The sequence below is a fragment of the Diabrotica virgifera genome, chromosome 5 (genome assembly GCF_917563875.1).
Source record: "Diabrotica virgifera virgifera chromosome 5, PGI_DIABVI_V3a".
NCBI lineage: Eukaryota > Metazoa > Arthropoda > Insecta > Coleoptera > Chrysomelidae > Diabrotica > Diabrotica virgifera.
In genome coordinates, this window is record NC_065447.1 from 166,266,728 (window position 1) to 166,283,257 (window position 16,530).

A 16,530-nucleotide genomic window follows, 5' to 3' on the forward strand; every position below is an offset into this window, starting at 1 on the left:
AAGAAAACATATTTAAATATTTATTACAGTTATATTTTAATAAAGAATCATTAGCTCAAACAATGTGTGTTTTGTATTTTATTGGCACTGGTTTTTCACAACCAACTGGCCAGTTTAGCTCAAACAAAAATATAATAAAAAAAAATAATAAAAATCAAATACTTTATTAATGAGAAATATCGTTTTTCGTTAAAAACTTCATTTTTGGCTTTCTAACCGGGCTCTTTCCCTGCATTCTAGCATTTAGTGCTCTTTTTGGTAGCCTATCCTCTCCCATTCTTATCACATGTCCGGCCCATTGCAATCTTTGCATTCTAATGAAGTCTGACAGGGGTGCTTCCTTATAAAGATGATAAAGTTCGTTGTTGTATCGACTTCTGAAGATTCCGTTTTCCCTCACAGGTCCTAGTATTCTCCTCAGTACTTTCCTTTCGAATGTGTCGAGTTTGTTTTTGGATGTTTCTTTCAGGACCCAGGCTTCCCTGCCATAGCATGTTATTGGTCGAATTATAGTTTTATATATTCTCATCTTTGTATTTCGGTGAACACTTTTAGACCGTAATATATGGGAGAGAGCAAAATAAGCTCTGTGTGCCAGCCTTATTCTCTTCCGTATTTCTCCATCTTCTGATCTGTCGGCATATATTTCTACTCCCAGGTATGTAAACTTTCCAACCGTTTCAATGTCATCTTCGTTGAAAACCCTGCCTAACACTTATAGGTCGTAACAAAAAAAATTAGAAACTATCGCTTTTTCTGCTAAAACTTGGTACTCCTGGTGGCAAGACAGCCAAAAATCTATCAATGGTATTTTGTCAAGTATGTCTTTGAGTGCCCTGTCACACGATAGTTCAGTTATACTGACTCAATATTTATATCCGGAAGTCTTGTCTCGGATTCTACGTCCATTGTAAATGGATTCCCTATCCATGCTTTGTTGCTGTGGATAGGGGGAAAATGTTCCTTCAGATTTGCCCCAGTCCTAGCAGGTGTTCCTTGAAATCTCATCCGGCAATGATTCACATTATACTCTTTTTGTAGTTCTTTTAGCTTTGTAATTTCCTGCTTCCGCGCAACGTGTCCACAAATTAAGTCCACCTTCCACCGACGTGTCCACCTTCTCTGGTACTGCATTGCTACCTTGTAATGGCATATTTAAATTGTTCAAGAAGTCAAAAATATACCAAACAGAGGCTACCTTGATTAACCAATTGACATAATGAAAACTGTCTTTAAATTTAAATATTGTATCCCTAGCCGTTGGTGGATGTTGTTGTAAGAATATTGAAATTTCTTCCTTCGATTCAATTAAAGTTTTTTTAAAGCATTTCATTTGGATAGCCAACGCACTTCGCAGTGTAAAAGAAGATGTTCATGTGAAACGGAGAGGCGAGGCGACCCGGCGTTTTGCTTTCATGGCCCGGTACCGGGTCGCGACCCACCATTTGGGAAACGCTGGGGTAGGGTATAATAATAATAATAATAATAATAATATTTATTCATCCTTTAAGACATACAATGTATAGGACATGTCATTAGTTTTACAAACAAACAAACAATACAATTAATACATTTATAAATTTTATAAACATTTAGGTAATATTTCTGTCCGAAACAAACTCTTCCACAGTATAATAACATTTGGTAAGCAATAAGCTTTTAATGGATTTCTTAAAGAAATATTTATTCATTGTTCTATATTTTTTTGGTAAAACGTTAAACAATCTAATGCTCATATACTTTACTGACATTTCAAATTTACTCGATCTATGACCAGGTACACTCAGCAAGTCGCCACCTCGCGTCGAATAATTGTGGAAACTAGAATTTCTGTCATACATATGAATATTATCAACAGCACCTAGTAACATTCTGAAGATATAAATACATGGAAAACTTAAAATATTATTCTTAATAAATATGGGCTTACAGCTCTCAAGAGATCTAATTCCAAACATTTTTCGTATTATACGTTTTTGTGTTATAAATATTCTGTCACTATTGACTGTATTCCCCCATAAAACTATGTTGTAACAAAGTCTACTATAAACAAGGCTATAGTATACATTTAACAGCGCAGAGATGGGCATAATATTTTTAATACGGGATAATGCATAGTACGACTTATTAAGGGACTTACTGAGCATGTCTATGTGAACTGACCATTTTAATTTTGAGTCAAGATGGATACCTAAAAATTTTGTATGATTTGAGGAATCCAGTAGTACATTGTTAAAACTTAGGTGTATTACAGGATTTACAGAATTTAAGTTATTAAAATATATTACTTTTGTTTTGTCTACATTTAAAATTAGGTTATTATGTCGACACCAGTCATTAAATCGAGCTAAAAAACTATTGCAAGTAGATGCCAATTTCTCATATGTCTGTGCTGAGACCACAAGTGAAGTATCATCTGTAAATAACGTCAGGTCCAAAACATCAAACTGGTTAGATGCATCGTTAATAAACAACAAAAAAATCAGGGGTCCTAATACAGAGCCCTGTGGAACTCCCAAATTAATAACACGTTCCTCTGAAATAGCTTCATTGATTTTAACACAAATTATCCTATCTGATAGATAACTGACTAGCCAATCTAAAAATATGCCTCTAAAACCAATATTATACAGTTTATTGCTAACAAAACGGCTATCAAGACAATCAAAGGCACGGGTTAGATCAAAAAAGAGACCTGCCACATATTCACCTGCATCCAAAGATCTGTAGACCCTTTCACAAAATCTGCAGGCAGCAGACTGAGTGGATCTACCGGTACGGAAACCATGTTGACAATCACTTACAATTTTAAATCTACCCAAAAACTCAGACATACGGTTATACACAATTCTCTCAAATACTTTGGAAAGTACACACAATAAGGAAATAGGTCTATAATTTGAAATGTCTTCCGGATCGTCTTTTTTGTAAATAGGAATAACGATTGCTTTTTTTTAGAATACTTGGAAAGACTCCTTTACCTATTGATAAATTTATCAAATATGCAATGTGGTTTATTATATAAGATGACATAGCCTTTAATACTCTTATCGAGATAGAATCAAGTCCAGTGCTTTTTTTATTTTTTAAATTATTGATCACATTCATTACCTCATTACCAACAACAGATCTAAAGAAAAAACTGTTTTTAAGAATAGTAGAAGATGTACAACTATTAGATCGAGAATTCCCAAAATGATTTGACAGTTTCTCTTCGGTTACTGTAGCAAAATAATCACAAAAATCTTCAGACAAGTGCTTAGAATCAGTACAACTTTCACCATCTATATTTAATGCTATTTTTTTTTTGGATAGACTTCCTGCCAATTTTCTGGTTAAAAAGATTCCATACAGTTTTATTTTTATTACTTGAATTATTTATCAATTGATCATGGAATTTTAATTTAGATTTTTGTAATAGTTCCGCGTGGTCTTTCTTAATTTTGGTATAATTTGCAAGATAATTGGCATCTTTTAGTTCCTTATTAAGCCAGTAAGCATTTTTTAAATGAACACTAGACTGCTTAACTTCCGGAGTAATCCATTTTTTATTGCAAGTCTGCTTACTGATATTATACCGTTTTACTGGACAGCAATAATCTAATACATATATTAAACTACTTATCAAATTTTCAAAGGATTTATCAACATTATCGGTTAAATAAATATCGTCAAAGTCAGTTACAGATAGCACAGAAGAAATTTGTTTAAGGTTGTTGTCAGACAAGTCTCTAAAATATTTATAATTAGGCTGGTCATTGGATTTAGTACAGCTACTATTAATGTCTACTACAAATTCCAAACTAATTGTTCTATGGTCACTTAAATGCGCTTCAAAAACATTAGAATTGTATTGAAGTATGTTAGTTGTATTGGTTATAATATAATCAATCTTACTGATAGAAGTTTGGTACAAACAATTTGTCGCTACCCTTGTGGGAACCATAGAGGTTATGCTAAGATTGTAGCTCATTAGAACATCGTTAAAAAGAATTTTAAATAAACTATTTTCTAAATAATCAATGTTTAAGTCACCACAAATAAAAATATCGTCAACATACCTATTACAGAGTTCAATTGTATAGGAAAACTGCTTCAAAAACAAATAAAAGTCTCCACTGGGAGGCCTGTAGATACTGATGACTGCAACTTTTCTTTCACAAAACATTATTTTTACCGCACTGCACTCATAATGCATTTCCACAGCGAACTGGCACACATTGATAATCTGATATTCATACCCACATTTCACATACAAAACCGATCCGCCATGCTCATGGATAGGTCGACAATAACTGGTTACAAGATCGTAACCCGGAGTTACCATTAGAGATATTTCATCCTGCTTACACCAGTGCTCCGCAATACTGACGACAATGGGATTTTCTTGGTCAAGCAGAATTTCCAACCTTTCAAGTTTGTTTCTAATGGACGCTGTATTTAACTGTATAATTTTAAAAATTGCTGTATGTTTTGTTTCATTGTCGATAGATACTTCTACTCGATTTGCTCTTTCTTTTTCCTCAATTGAAAAAAATTTCGTACACAGGCTTTTTTGGCCAAATCTAGGCATCCAACGCCTTATTCTAGTTTGCTTTCGAGATTTCCACTTTGAAAGAAGAATATATATCAGGTATTGCGTCGTTGCTGAAATACGCGTTATGTTAGACCTTGTTTCAGATGCATAATGACGCAACTGTGGATAGGGTTGAAAATGGGGCAAATAAATTAAGATAATGAAATTCGAACCAATACCGATGAAAATAAAAGCCATCGATGTCAAAAAACAAACGCCATACCGATGCTCCTGGACGATTACTCTTTATTTAATCCCTATTTTAAATATTTAAAAATCGTTTTTTTGCTCTTCTGAAGAATTTTGCATTTTGCGGTTGCGTCTTTCTTCTTCTGGATCGGCGAATTTGTCCTGAAACAACTTCTTGGGTCTTTTCTATATATAATATATGCTTAGGGTTCTAAGTTTTATAGTGGGGAGAACGGTCAAAAATAGATTAATAATAGCGTAGGAATGTTAAAATCATAATAAATTGTATGAATAAAAAATATTAAGATAAAAAAGTAAGCCTAACCTTATATTTTTATCGTATCCCTATGGGCATTCGAGAATTTGGTCAAGTTTGGAGCGCTGTAAAACCTAGATAAATAAGTAGAATTAAACACCTTTATAGTGGAAATTGTTCGCTGAATAACCTTCTACAAAATTGCTATAATGTTATTTTATTGTAAAATGAACTGATAAAAAGTTATAATCCCCAAAAGGAAACTTGTTAAAACATTTTTACTTATTTTTGTTTATACCTTTTAGGTTAGTCACTTGGCGATAAAAAGCAATAGAAACAGAATTGTAGTAAATTTAATTTGCTACATTTTATGTTGTACTAGATTTTCCGTAGAGTAAATAGTTTACGTGATATAGCGCAAAACCCCTTTGCACCCCTTTTCCAAGACGGCGCGGCGGTCGGGGGACAAGGGTGACGACCCCAAAAACTTGAACTTAAGCTTCTACTGATCCTCCTACACATTAAAAAAATAAAATTGACTCCTCTAACAAATTCAAGGTATGGCCTAAAAAATGTAACATTTCAACGGACTATGAATGAAGTTAAGAATAACGATTAGTTCAGAAGGTTCATTGGAATAATTTTTGAAGATTAGTTCAGGCTGTTGGGAATATAATGTATTTTCTAGAAAATCGCATATTTCATTATAATTTAGAATAAATGCGGGTGATCTATTATTTATTTTACCTTTTATTGACTCCAGAGAAAGAGTAAGTTCTTCACGGGAGGTTTTATCTGATTTTTTGTATTTTGTTTTTGGTTTGTTTAAAGTAGGAGGCATAAAAGGTATAGTATTTTTACTACAAAAACGTTATTACGTAGGTCAAAATTTTTGACGTAAGAGAACTGTCAAAACATTAGAATGTGACTTTTCATTATTGCCGTGTTTATAATAAACATAGCAATAATGAAAAGTCACATTCTAATGTTTTGACAGTTCTCTTACGTCAAAAATTTTGACCTACGTAATAACGTTTTTGTAGTAAAAATACTATAGTGTGTTAGTTTGTGCATTATTGTCAATGATATGTGGAGAGAAAGATATTTGTCTTTTAACTTGATTGGTTTTACTGGAATATTTATAGAGGATGGAGATGTTTCTACTTCTAGAATTTGGTTAGAATTATCTGAAACTGATGATGTACTGGGAGGACGGTTTTGGTTTGTGTTGTTTATAAGTGTTACTAGTATAGAGTCAGATTTCATTGTTAAATTTGTTTGCTCATTAGATTCCTGGACTAATGTTTTATGTTGGATAGTTTCTAGTGAAGGGTTTAATGGGGTCAGATCAGTTCTATGAGAACATTCTGTTTCTTTGTGACATATAGTTTTAAAATTAGAGCAGTTTTATCCATCTATGGAAAGGTACCAACCATATAGGGTGTTGCATGTGTTATATTCAAATAATCAGGGATACACATATCCATATTTTCTAGAGGACTGAAAAATATTTGCCGTCTGAAACTGAGGACATGGCTGTACTCTGTTTCCGGCATACCTACTATAGTCATCTTAGACACGGCAATGATACCCATCTTTTGTAGATCTGCTTCTATAATGTTGCTAGGAATTGTAGGGCATGCATTAGATACTACGAGTCTATAGGCTGGAGTAATCAATCTTCTTATTTCTATCTCTGACTCTTTTATGTTTACAAATTTGTACAGTTTTTTGAGAAAAGCTAAATACAAATTCGATTGATAGAGATTATTGATGCAAAAATGACATTACGTGGTCGTACTAGTGATCCTACTGCTATGATGTAGTCGTGAATTTTGGTATTATCCCTTATACTAGACAGGATAATAGCCTGTTCTTTTATTGGATGTTTAAAAGAATTTATTACACTGGAACATGAGATTGGTGATAAGTTTTATGTTTGATTCATGTTGATTGAAGTAGTGTTATTTAAAATAATATCGTTAGTCATTTAAGATGCCGTAAGTCCGGCCCTGTCGCCAGTTCGAAAACTGGTCTTCGTTCTGGACACAATCTTGTTTTATCAGTATTCTGCAGGTTATATTTCTGATAATATTGTTTATAATAATGTAATTTCAAGTACTCACAGCTGTCTATATTGGTTGGCACTTGTGTTGCACTAGAACTTTTATGCACATGTGAAACAACAATTTTTAAAAGGTAATTTACCATTCAAAATAATTTTATTATTAGGACGGTTTGAAACGTGGTATATTGTACTATAGTCAGGACCGTTCCTCTATAATTTTTATATATTGGTGATTAAATTGCATTAAATAAAATACTGTGTGACTTCCTATATTGTTTTTTTAATTCGCTTGAAATAATAAGAAGTAGCAGATGATTCCATATAAATTTGGTTGTCTGTACCTGTATTTTTTGGATATTTTGGTAAAAAACTTACATGTATATGAGCATAATATTTCCTTAATTGTTTTGTTCATATTTGATCATATTTAATCATGAGTTTTAAAAGAAATAATATAAACGTTTATGTTTAATTTCGAGGTGAAAATGTTGTTATGTAGAAGTAGCTAAATTATTAACCCAAATCTTTAAATGTCACACCCCACTCCAAGAAATTCTTAATGGCCCGTTATATCATATCCGTTTAAGGATCGATATATTCATTATTCATAACCTTCTCCGTTATTATTCCTACAAAACCAAAACAACGCAAAGGCCAATAAACCTCCCTTGAAAACTGTATTAATTCCAACAGCGCAGTGTAGTCGCATAAACCAATATTGTCTTCATTCCTCTAATTATTTCGTGTTTTCGTAATTAACTGAGGATGTTAAATTGCTTCGACGGGTCTTTTGCTGTATTAGACTCGAATTGACCTCGGCGTAATGTTATATGGATACACATCACTGATCATTGCAAACAGTGTATCATATAATATGGAGATAGTGTTTCGGTTGTCACACGACTACGATTGGATTAGTGTTTGTGAATGTGATAACTATTTCAAAATTATTAATGTAAGGATGCAATTGGGTTGTTACGTGTTAATTGGGTGGATTCGGTTTAGAGAGATGAGTTGTTAACTTGAGACGTTGACATTAATTATTTAAAGGCAATTATTGGAAACATTATTAGAAATTCTCTTAGATATCACTACCAGAGAAAGCAAAAACATGTAACTAAAAATGAATATAAATAAAATCAAATTCATGGTGATCTCAAAAAGTCTGTCGACAACATACGTCTAACATTGGAGGGTAAACTGCTAGAGAGGGTCGACAGGAAAGTATAATATCTCGGAGCAATTATAAACTGACAGTTAGATCAGGATAAGGAGACAAAGGTCAGAATAGAAATAGCTCAAAAAGAATTTATAAAATACAAGTCAATGTTCAGAAATAAGAAATTGAGCATGGCCATCAGATTGAGGTTCGTCGAATAATATTTTTGGTCGCAACTACCATATGGGGTAGAAGCTTGGACTCTAAAAGCCCAATCCGTAAAAAAATTGGAGGCATTCGAAATGAGGCTATGTAGGCGTATTCTGAAAATTCCTTGGACTGCAATAGTCTCAAACGAAGAACTGTTACGACGAACTGGACATCGCAAAAAGCTTAAGACCATAATTAAAATAAGAAAAACATCGTATCCTGGCCACATACTACGAAACGATAAATACTCTCTGCTACACGTTATCATGCAAGGTAGAGTAGAGGGGGAAAGGCTTGGGAAGAAAGAAAAAATCTTGGCTGATAAATATCAGAGATTGGATTAACCTCAGTGTTGAACAGATATTTCACGTTGCAAAAGATAGAGAAGCGTTTAAAAAACTGATCGCCAACCTTCGTTAGAAGACGGAACAAGAAGAGATTGGATACATATTCACAGTGACTTAATTTAAAGAAAATCTTTTTACTGTATATAGGTCATAACATTTTATGGTGAACATGTCATGAGGATGGTTTTAGAAGGATGGGCGGAGTAACAGTAGCTGGTAGGAAAATCTTCAATTTAAAATTTGCTGATGACACTACACTTATAGCAGCAAATGAGCAAGAAATGTTTGATCTCCTGCAAAGAGTTGAGTACGAAAGCAATAAAGTTGGTCTAAAAATCAATAAAGCTAGGACCAAAATAATGGTGGTCGACAGATTCAACACTATTCAACTGACTAACATGTTACAAGAATACCAGATAGTAAACACCTTTGTCTATCTCGGGTCTAATATAACTAAGGATGGTAACTGTGAAGCAGAAGTTCGGAAACGTATTGGTATGGCAAAAAATGCGATGAGTCGCCTAAAGTTTGGAAAGAGAGATCTATCTCTCAAAATATCAAGATGAGACTGGTGAATGCCCTTGTATTCTCAATATTTCTATACGGAGCAGAGACTTAAACTCTTCGAGCATGCGAGCGCCAAAAAATTGATGCCTTTAAGATGTGGTGCTGGAGAAGAATGCTGCGCATACCTTGGACAGCTCATAGGACAAACGTTTCCATTCTAAACCAACTCAAGATTAAAAAAAGGCTGTCCACAATATGTCTGCAACGAATACTGCAATTCTTTAGTCAAGTGGTTCGCAGAGGTGACTACAGTTTGAAGAGAATAATTGTTTCTGGAAACGTTCCTGGGAGAAGACCAAGAGGACGATCACCAACTAGATGGTCCGACCAAATAAAGAATTCAGCTAGAAACTCATTCTGCGAAGCTCTTAGAGCAGCTGAGGATAGAGACCAATGGAGGAATATTGTTAGGAATATTGGAAGAAATCACGATCCTCAGTAATAAGGAAACGACAAGAGAGAGAGAGAGAGAGGTCATAACTTATTAAGACATACAAGATACATTACCAGTGTAGAAACGTCAAAACTGAGATCAATACCGTAAAGTTTAAAAGTTTAATTGAGATAGGTACGTGCTCAGAAAACTTCATATGTTCCATTATAGTCCTGTCGCCAGTGGGGGTACAACAGCCTCCTTAATTCAGATGGACTTACCCAAGTTTTTTTTATGTATTTTGACCCGTAGAACACGAATTTTTTGGGTAACGGTCGATCCGGATGTCGATAAGATTGTTATAAACAAAGAACTTGAGGAATCACATAACAGAGATTTTTCGCAAAACAAAACATTGTTTTGTATTTTTTGGGTCATTCCAAGCAAAAAATGTTTTTGCCAGTTTTTTCGTAGGATGCATAGTTTTCGACGTAAACGCGGTTGAACTTTCAAAAAATCCAAAAATTGCAATTTTTTAACCCGAATAACTTTTGATTGAAAAATAAAATAGCAATTCTGCTTGCCGCATTTGAAAGTTCAAGTCAAATTCTATCGGTTTTGATTACTTTCATTGCTAAAAATTAATTTTTTTATTGTTAAACAAAGCTATAAACACACAGTGATTGAATGATGTTTTCAATGCATTTCCCATTTGAAATCGAACGAGTAGGCGATGTACAGACCATTTTTACGTAGATTTTTTACATTAAAACGCATGCATTGGGCACGGGAAACACTATGTGTTTATGGCTTTGTTTAACAAATGAAAACTTAAATTTTAGCAATGCAAATAATCAAAACCGATATAATTTGACTTTAACTTTCAAATGCAGTAAGCAGAATTACTATTTTATTTTTTAATCAACAGTTATTCGGGTTCAAAAATTGCACTTTTTCGATTTTTTGAAAGTTCAACCGCGTTTATCTCTAAAACTGTGCATCCTACGAAAAAATTTGTAAGACCATTTTTTGCTGAGAATCGCCCAAAAAATGCAAAAAAAATGTTTTGTTTTGCGAAAAATCGCTGTTATGTGATTCCTCAAGTTCTTTGTTTATAACAAACTTATCGACATCCGGATCGACTGTTACCCAAAAAATTAGTGTTCTACGTGTAAAAATACATAAAAAAACTTGGGTAAGTCCATCTGAATTAAAGAGGCCGTTGTACCCCCCCTGGCGACAGGACTATTATCGCTGAAATACTATTATAGAATATCTTAGAGTGTCCTATAACCAACATACCTTTTATGTAAATGCCGTTTGCCTAATTTTTAATATTATTTATAAAAGAGTGTTGTGTATCTTTTTTTATGAAACGCCCTTTATATTTTTACATCTTGAAATGTCTGCGATGTTATTGATTCTTAATATAAATGTTGTTCTGAAGCTATTGGAATATATTATGAAATCTCTAACGCGAGAATTTTACTGCCATCGTTGCATTTGGTTGTCTTTTTCAAGACATCACATGCTATGATTTTTTTTTGTGACGGATATTCTTGAGTTGGGATTGATTTCATAATGTAATCGAATGAACTATCTTTTAATGAAGTCGTTCCAGGAACGCAAATCATTAATTTAATTTCCATTCACCCATCTCTTTCATTCGTTTCTATTTCCTGCCATTATTTTCAATTTTTCGAGTGATTTTTTTTACTTTTCCCGTCTCGACTACTTGCTGTATCCATTTTTTTCTTGGTCTGCCTGTTTTTCTTTTTACAATTTTCTTTGCTTCTTGGACTTTTCTTGTAATTCTGTTGGGTTACATCCTCATTCGATGCCCATACCAGTTCATTTGCCTCTTTGTTATTTTATTCATTACTTGTACTTGGTTGGTCATTCTCCTAATAATCTCGTTGCTTAATCTATGCCATTTTGGTTGGTTTTTACTGTAGTATTTCTTATAACCAATGTGTGCTTCCAGTCATGACTTACGGCGCCGAAACATTATCGTTAACCCAGGCCACAGCAGCGAAACTTAGAGTGGCCCAAAGAAGAATGGAACGGTCATTACTTGGACTGACTCTCAGAGATAGGGTCAGAAACGAAGAAATCAGAAGAGGACAGGCGTCACAGATGTCATAGAGCAAGTAGCATGGCTGAAGTGGAATTGGGCGGGCCATGTAGCCAGAATGAAGGACCGGAGGTGAACCAAAAACATTACAGTGTGGAGACCAAGAGAAGACAGAAGTAGAGGTAGACCACCTACACGATGGACAGACGACGACAAAACGATTGCTGGGAATTGGTTGCAGAAAGCCCAAGATCGACAGAACTGGAAGAAATTAGGGGAGGCCTATGTTCAACTTTGGATGCAGAAGGCTGGATGATGATGATGATTTCTTATAAATTCTTTCATTATTATTATCAATAGCAAAGGGCTGAGACTATCTCATTGTTTAATACCTCTCTTCCAATTAAATTCTTTTGTAGCTCTGCCAGTCTTTAGGGATTATTAATTTGTTTTCTCCATGTCTCTATATATATTTTTCATAGCTAGTTTATTCCTTCTTCTCTCATGTATTTTACTACTTCCAGTTCAGTTTCATCATCTCCATGTGTTTTTGTAATTAACCGAGGAAATTAAATTACTTCAATTTGCTTCGACGGGTCTTTTGCTGTATTAGCCCCGGCGCAAATTGATCCTAATCCAGACACAACCTGCGTCGGTGGACTGCGTAGAGCGTTCTGCGCATCCTACTATCAGTTCATGCGTTCGCAGGTCGAGCTTGGGAAGACCTGTCGTCAACGTACAGTTTTCTGGGCCTTGGGACGGGTGACTCACCGCCAGATGTATATTTTTACGTGTTTTTGTTTGCGAGATGGAAGTATCTGAAATGAATAAGCGGCGATATATTTTACACTATCTTTATGAATAACATTTTATTGCTCTGTTGTATCAATCAGCACTACTCTACAAGTTTTCGTTTATTCGTTTTAATATTTTATTGCAATAGTAGGGAATATAATATGTCTGATTAAAACAGTGAATTTTTTACATGTTAATTATTTTTAATTTCTTGTGAAGTATCTAGTGTGGCTTTAGCCAATAAATCAAAGTTATGCGTTTACAAGCAGTGCCGGTTTAACCCAACTTCGGGCCCTGGGCACTAGAGATTTAGGGGCCCCCTCATTGCTATTCGTTGTCAATTTTCTTAAAAAAAAAACACAGGCATTAACTTGCATTATCTATAATCGTTTATTGTTAACCCATACATTTTAAAACATTTAAAAAAAGATTTTTACAACAAACGAGAGAAATAGCAAACGTAAAAATATTCCAAAAAATACATTTAAAAATATAAAAAAACAGAAAGCTCCACAAAACAACACATGATAAACAAAAAAACATATTCTAAAAAATATATAAGACAAAAATTAGCTCACTTTTTTTCTTGACTAGGCATTAGCAAACTGCCGTATTAATACTATCAAAATTCAGTTGCTCCACTTCTTCATTTTTTACAATACGATAGTGATAATGCGTCTAGGTTTTCTTGATCCTTTGACCTTCAATATAAATATGTATATTTTATTCTTTTTAAAGCCTAAAAACACCGCTCGCCTGCCTAAAAATTGGCAAAAGTTGCCTTTACATCCTGGATGACACCAAATTTACAAATGTTTATTGAAATTTTGGCATAACGTTATATTATAATGAATCATTTCATTATGCAAGTTCTCTTTGGTTTCATCAACATATTTTTTATATTCCTCACATAAAATATTAATTCACTTTTTGACTTCTTCTTTATTTAGCGTAAAAAAACATCTAACAGCTGATGTTACATCTATGTAGCATTATATTCTCTTTAAAAGATCTTGAGAAATATTGTGACATATAACATTAAATAGGTACTTCAATTCTGAATATCTCTTGTCCCTTTAAAAGTGTTTCACTTTCACCTGCTTTATCGAAAAATGTTTTTTTTTTTGTTTTTTGAAGGCCAATTCTATAGAATATGTTTGAGACTATTGCCTTCACAAAAAAATATTTTTGGCTTCTAGTTAAATTTCGCTTAATTTATTTCTTACGTCTCCAACAAAACTCAAATGTCATTAATTCTACTCCAATTGACACGTCCAATTCCACAGTTTCTAACGTTTTGCTTGTTGCATTCACTCGTTTTAAAATCCTTGTCCAAATCAGTGTCAATAGAGTATCCAAGTTAACCTGTCTCAAAGGTATCCATTTTATTATGCAGTGCCTTGGTTTCACTTCTAACTGCTGATTTTTTGTCTCTATTATTCATTAACGGGAAAAATATGTTTGATGGATCCGTAGTTTTTAAGTAAAGCATTTACAGCTTCGAAAGTTTCTACATGTTTTGTTTTCATCGCCTCCAGGAATTCATTGCAAGTTTGGTCAGACAGATAACTTTTTTGCTGAACTAACTGACCTGTTTCTGTATTCGCATTCTGCTGTAAATACTGAGCTAAGTTATCAAAAGCAAAGTATACAAGACAACTTAAGTAATTTCGCTTATGACGACTCGTTAAATTCTCATGGGATCAACAAAAAGCTAGTCCTTGAGAAGCAAGTAATTTAATGGTGACAACAACTCTTCTTAGGACCTTTACTCAATAGTCAGCTTCGCGATCTACTTGTGTTTTCAAGCCAGCGTCTATAACTCCAATTTAACTGATGATCCACCTAACTCCAACTGATGATCTTATTATTAATGTAGCCATAGAGTTCAGATGGAATTTACTTTCTTCGTGAGATTTGAGTAAACTATTCAAATATTTCTAGTGGGTAAAATATATCCAAAATTAGTTAAACTATTTTTTTTTCAATTGAAAATAATTTGCACGGGTAACAATAAACAGTTTTAACACTTCTCTTCGCCTCCATTGCGTTTTACTCTATAAGAGTTGTTTTCATTTAATCTTCTATAATAAGCTTTGTCTCCAGCTTCATACATTTTTTTTACAATTTTCTAAGGAATCGCTCTTTGGTTTAAAAGTTGTGACAATTCTTATTTATCAGTCTTAAAATCAGACCCTATCGAAGTGCCAGGTATTTCGTAGTCTTTTTCTCTATTTAAAAAAATGTGGTCCTCGATTATTTAGCGGAATTTAATTTGTTATTAATAAAAGGAAGCGTCCTTACGGGCCCCTCCGGGGCCCGGGCCCTGGACGCCCGCCCCAAGCGCCCAATGGATAAAACGACACTGTTTACAAGAACATATTATTTGAAAAATAAGGAGTACCATAATGTGTCATAATTATAATCTCCTTTATACATATCAAAAATTGTTTAGTATGTATTTCTAAATCCACACAATCATTGGAAAATGATTCATGGTAAAAAATATCTATTAATGACACTGTAATCGACAAAGTCGATCAATTTTAAACTTTTCATCAAATATTTATTAGACTTTTGTTTATCGTTAAAAATTAATGCCCGGTTGCAACAACAGATCTTAAGCTTAAGTCGAGAATATCATAAAAATTAGTATAATATAATTATAATATATTACAATAAGAATACCATAATATAATAATAGATATAATTGATAATCAGGTAAGAATCTAAAATTATGGTGCAACGTAAGTGATACTCAAAGAGGCCCTATTTATAAGTAAAGCTTAGCTAATCTGGAACTTAAGATCTGTTGGTGCAACCAGGCATTAATGATGGTTGTGAATTGTATTTGTTGTGTTATTTATGTTCGGTTGCACCAACAGATCTTAAGCTTAAGTCGAGAATATCACAAGAATTAATATAATATAATTATAATATATTACAATAAGGATACCATAATATAATAATGAATATAATTGGTAATAAGGCAAGAATCTAAAATTATGGTGCAACGTAAGTGATATTCAAGGAGGCCCTTGCAATCAGCAAAAATCTTATTTAAAACATGCGAACCGTTTTTGCAATCACAATCAATGCATTGTTTAACTTATACTTGTTATTATAAAGGTATGTAGAAATAAAATACTCAGTGTAAGATATCTTTTTATGCACCTGCTTATGATCAAATTCGATGTTTTCGAAAGTCATACCGCTACGACTACTAGGGACGTGTAAGATATTTTTAAAACGTTACTAGTTACAAGTACGGAACTACCGATTTTAAGTTGCCTACTCAATTCAGTAAATACAAGGATCAGATACATCAGTATCTGTAAACATCATTTTGTAATCAGTACCACTTAGAAGCGGTATCAAAAGTAACCGTTACATGTCCGCACTGATTTTGCGAACATGCGAACCGTTTTTGCAATCACAATCAATGCAGTGTTTAACTTATGCTTGTTATTATAAAGGTATGTAGAAATAAAATACTGAGTGTAAGATATCTTTTTATGCACCCGATTATGATCAAATTCGATGTTTTCGAAAGTCATACCGCTACGACTACTAGGGACGTGTAAGATATTTTTAAAACGTTACTAGTTACATGTACGGAACTACTTTTTTTTAGTTGCCTATTCAATTCAGTACAAGGATCAGATATATCAGTATTTTATAATCAGTATTTGTACTCAGTACCACTGAGAACCGGTATCAATAGTAACCGTTACACGTTTGCACTTATTTTGCCCGTCTCTAATCGTTACGGCGACAGCCGACGGTCGGGTTAGCTTGTGTTTAATATGCGGCACGCTAGAAAAATAACTACACAGGTCACCCGTCCCGCCGGCGCAGGTTGTGACTCGCTTAGGTTCAATTTGCGCCGAGGCTTAGACTCGAATTGACCTCAGCG